General features: G+C 32.9%; 1 protein-coding gene across 4 annotated transcripts in view; it reads left to right on the top strand.

The window, feature by feature from the left end:
- Positions 1-5000, top strand: part of LOC105332773 (zinc finger homeobox protein 4) — a 73496-nt gene that overhangs the window by 30931 nt on the left and 37565 nt on the right. For all 4 annotated transcript variants that reach the window (XM_011435475.4, XM_011435502.4, XM_011435484.4 and 1 more), the window contains one exon: positions 4489-4591. The gene's annotated coding sequence lies outside the window, so the exon portion shown is untranslated. The remainder of the gene's footprint in view (positions 1-4488; positions 4592-5000) is intronic.

Genomic DNA, 5000 nt, shown 5'->3' with positions numbered 1-5000 from the left:
ATTTATCCCCGTTTTTAAAACCCTCAAAGGTTGGTTGGTTTTTCGTGTTAATTGCTGTGAAGAATGATTATTTACACAAAAAATCATTTTATTAATAGTTTATACAGCAAACAGGTATGGTGTATAAACTTTGCATTAATAAGTACTTGCCAGGGAACAGTTTTTCGCTGTCTTTTGTTTGTGTTTCACAAAGAACCCAATTTACTTCTGAGAGGACTCCGCAAAATGACACAGGAAATCATTTGTAAATTTTTGGGCCTGTAATAGCTTGGTAGAAATTAGCCCTGATTTTTCAATAGAGCTGCGGGTGACTGCTAGAATTTAAGGTATTAATTAGATCTATTTGATAAAGGTGGTCATGAATTTGATGAAACTGTGGTGTCTTTACTGAATAGCAACACACATTCACACACAAGTGAAAAGTTACATTTTTTTGATTATGGCTGAAGTGAAGAAAGAGCTCCATTTAAAGACCTGTTGTATATTGCAATGATGTGATGAAAACTTTAGTCCCCGTATAGACTGTATTCAAAAGTCTTAACTGTTTTGATTTTCAAAAGTATTTAGTAAAATGTAGACTCTGAAAACTTACTCTACACATTATCATTTCACAAGTAATTCATCAATTATTTATGGCACATAAAAAAACTTTTAAGAATTGATAAGGTTAATTGTAACAGTTTTTAGCTAGAAATAAATCTTTCTGCATTTAACTTTGTACAGTAAAACATGCCTATAATAAAGTGCAAGGGACGGGCGATTTTGCTTTGGTATAAGCGTATTTGTTTATATCTGTCAATTTTTCATGAAATAGAGTCATAGTGAAATTCACTACGCTGTACATGTCGATTCATTGTAAGCATTTTTGCTATAACCGTGTTTTACTGTAAATGTTATCCTATTCGAAAAAGTATGAGTACTGAGGTAGTTCAGAATTGGAATCAGGTGACACAGAAAACAATACTAATGAATTACTGAGTGTTTTTTTTTAATATCTAAAATCTCATAACTATGCTGCAGGCACTAGTAACCCCCTCCCTCCCACCCACTCTGTCAAGGTTCATGGACATGCAGTCCTGATAATATATTGGCTCAAAACTGTGGATTGTTTTTCACAGACAAAGTACTACGCACAATAAACTTGATCTAGATCATCATGTTTGGTATAATTAATTAAGCTTATCACATGTATTAATCAAACAGAAATTGCCAGTATGAAGCAGCTTTAATATTGTTTAGGACGTTTGAGGTTTAGGCATTTGCAGTCTTAGAGCAGCTGTGCCATCAGAAGTCCTGATGACTTAAATTGACAGGTACATACTAGAACATGCAAAGTCATTTTATTAATTTAGAACTGTCTCAGCAATAATGCTATCATGAACTTCAAACAAAGCAATTCTGATAAATTTAGTGTATATGAAAATAAAGTTTTAATTGCTTTGACAAACTATCTCAGACAGACCCAAAAGGCTGCACCCACACACATATGAAATTGATAAACAAATTATGTATTGTAGAAAAAGCTCAACTCATCTGATCAAATTTCTTAATTTCAAGCAAATATAATACCTTAACATTAATTACGTAGCATCATGGCTGTTGGAGGAGTTATTAACATTTCAGCTGTTAAACACAGGTGTGCAAGTCCAATGATTAAAGGACTAAATGGGCTGTAAGCATTCCGTGTAAAAAGAAAATCTATGTAATTAAAATAGCTGATCATTATTGTTACCAAACTAAGACTTGATTAATAGAGGTGACCTATAGATTGTCAACCAAGGGCAGTGAAATATTTAATTATGAGGCCTTTTCTTTAATTAAAAAGTGTTAGAACATGCCAACCTAGCAATCAGTTACGCACAAAGACGACGAGTGTCACCCACAGTTAAGAAACGCACACGTGATGGATGTTGGGTTAAAAATGTGATCTTGTACATTAGGCTAATTAGGATTTAAAATATCTAACCTCTCATTTGTTTGTGGTTTCGGTGCAATTTGTCACAATCATAACTCTCATTAATTCAAAGGTTTTTGAAAGGTAAAAGGGGGATGTCATTAGGTTTTCCTATTAATGCATGTAGAAGAAATGTCCATTTTTTTTGGGGGGTCTCAAAATATTTTCTACTGCAAAGCTTAAATTCCTTCTGTCAATGCCCATTTGTCCACTCTAGTTATAACCTTTCTGTCAATGCCCAGTTGTCTAAGGCAAAATGTAATATTGCCATGGTCGAATATCAGAGATTAACAGCTATTGCTAAAAAAAAAAGTACTATTTTAATTTGACTGTGGCTTTTAATTGACAAATTCATTGTGTGCTTAATTGGATGTTACAAACAAATAAATTTCCATAAATAAATATTGATGGCTGCTATTGATGGACCTCTCTGCAGCATTATGTAATGTGTGTAGATTTGAATTTAATGGCGCAAAATATCAATTTTCACAAAACAAGAGTCTTATATTGAAGCACAATTGAACAATGATATTTCAATTCAGCTGAAGCTGTTGGTGTGTTGTTATGCAATGCAATCATTGTCTGTTGCTGCAGCCATTTTTTGCAACCTAGCTTTATCTAGTGGTAAAAATAAGTCAAATTTTGGTATGATGTCAACAAATTCCTTTTGCTTAATTGACATCGCCCAGACTAGGCGAATTTCTTAAGGCACCTTTTTTGTCCAGTTTAAGTAGATGACCAGAACAGATTAGGATAAACTCTCTTAGGACCAAAAATGGGTGCAGTTCTCAAGAGAGATCTAGAGCATTAATTTTTACAGAAATCCCCCCCTAGAAGAAATGTTGTCATCAAAGAACAAGAGAGTTACTATATTTGATGGCAGTCTAGATTTGCACATCATCTCACAAACAAAAATATCTGGTTTATTTTTCTTCTTCGTCGTCTTTCAATCTGTCTGCAATAAAGCAGACTTAAACACCAGCCCACTGAATTCAAGTGTACTGCAGGATCATTTGTATAGAAAAAGATATTAATATTAGGTGTTATTTAGGATGGTACTGGAAATTAATTTGGCCTCTTAACACAAGCTTCTTTATTTTCTAAAACCTTTATGATAAGGAACAGATCAAAAGTAATCCTTGGTTTTTATCAAGCAGTTTCATGTCACATTCAAACTAAAATATGACTTTTCAATGTTTAATTTGTGTTATCTTTTCTTTAATATATGACTAGAAAATGGCTTAATTGTATTACACCAAAATACATTTCTTTCTTGCTAAATTGAAAATTATTTGAGGGTCCATGGAGGGACAGAATGTTGCCAAACTTTTTCTTATAATTAAAAACCTACTGATAGAATCTGGTCATTTGATTCTGCAAGCAGGAAACCATAATGATGAAGGCTTGAAGGTACTTGCAGTGATTGTATTCCATTATCGGCTTGCAGATTTTGGAACTTTTCAGCACCCCTTTTTCCCATGCTGCACCCCAATAAACATGCACTTGCTGGTTGTAACAGTAAGAGAAAAGCAAACAATAATCTTATGTAAATAAGTCAATCGGGGCCCATGGCTTGCCCCAGAGATCCACAGAAATTACTGTGCTTGTTACTCCCTCCAAGTTTTATTTTCTGATAAGAATTAAACTCCTCTCATTTGCATACATTTGGTTGTGCTTTATCTTGGTCTAATTAAAATGCTTGTAAAACTTCCCCTATGGCTTTTGAGATATAATGGCTTTCTTACTGCAAGCTTCAACATGCTTGTCAATATGAATATATTGTTTTAGTGCCTGTATAAATTTTAACTGATTTTTCTCGCTGTGACTCTTTCATTTTTTAAAGTTAAACCTAACTGCATAGTTCCATAAATTTTAAGTCTTAAAATGGCTATACACTCCTTTTTTTATTGCCAAAGATATGACAATCGAAAGAAAAAGAACTTCCGAAAGTGACAATGATAATCAAGCATTAAAAATGATCCTCGCTGGAACAAAAATGATTGAATAATTAGATCAGTTTGAACACTTATTCATCTTTGAGCTCAAATTATTTTAAGGATTGCCCATTTCCAACAGGCACTTCAAGTGCGTTATTATTTTTGCTTAATTATTAATTTCCTAATGAGGGCCGCGTTTTCAAGACATTTGTCAATTGCTTTCTGCTAAAAGTGGAAATTGAAAGATTATATGCTGTAGAGCTCTATTTGGAAAACAAAAGCCAATAATAGAGTCTGAGGGATCATTTTTGTGTTAGCGAACAGAGTGCATGTATATGACATAAGAATTAAAAATGCTTGCATAAATTTTCGATGATTTAACAGGGCTTTAAGTTGTGAAAGAAAGCGTTATCTGATTTCTAACATCCTGCATCCATATTTAGATTTGTAACTCTCTGTCTATTGATTTTTTTCTCCCTTTTGTTGTATTAATTGAGAAAGTTTGGATGTACATAATATACACATGTTAATTTGGTGATTCTATCTTAGATAACAAGTAATTTATCTTCACAAGTCAGTGTAAAAATGCTTTTTCAGAATCAAAGGGCAGTCGGTAAAGAGAAGTTGATTTTTTACTAGGCGGCTGTAAAAAGTTCATCAATACAGAAAAGACACAACAAAATCAAGGTGAACACATTAGGTAAGACATCATAATAATTAGTAATTTTGTTTTAATTAGTCATTTCTGTGTGCCACTCATTATGCGTGAGTATTTCTTGATTTTATTAAGATTTGATGAGGTGAGGGAGAATGATTTTTAATTTTTTGTGTTTTTTGTTAAACATAAAAAAAAAAATAAAGAGATGATTTTGTGTTAATTGGATTGAATGATCTATATATTGGCACAAAATTTAGCCCCTCCCTCTTTTAAAAAATTTAACATTTACTGAAACATTTGTTGCTGCAGCGTAGAGGGAGATTTAATAAGCAAGCTAGTATATTGACGAGAAAAAGATCTGGACATCTGTCACAATGGAACTTATAATTAGTATGTAAAAACATGAACTATTTCTGTCGTGTAATTGATGCATGGTGCCAAGGTAGTAGAT

This window comes from Magallana gigas, chromosome 3 (genome assembly GCF_963853765.1).
Source record: "Magallana gigas chromosome 3, xbMagGiga1.1, whole genome shotgun sequence".
Lineage (NCBI taxonomy): Eukaryota > Metazoa > Mollusca > Bivalvia > Ostreida > Ostreidae > Magallana > Magallana gigas.
This window is presented reverse-complemented; position numbering and strand designations above follow the sequence as displayed.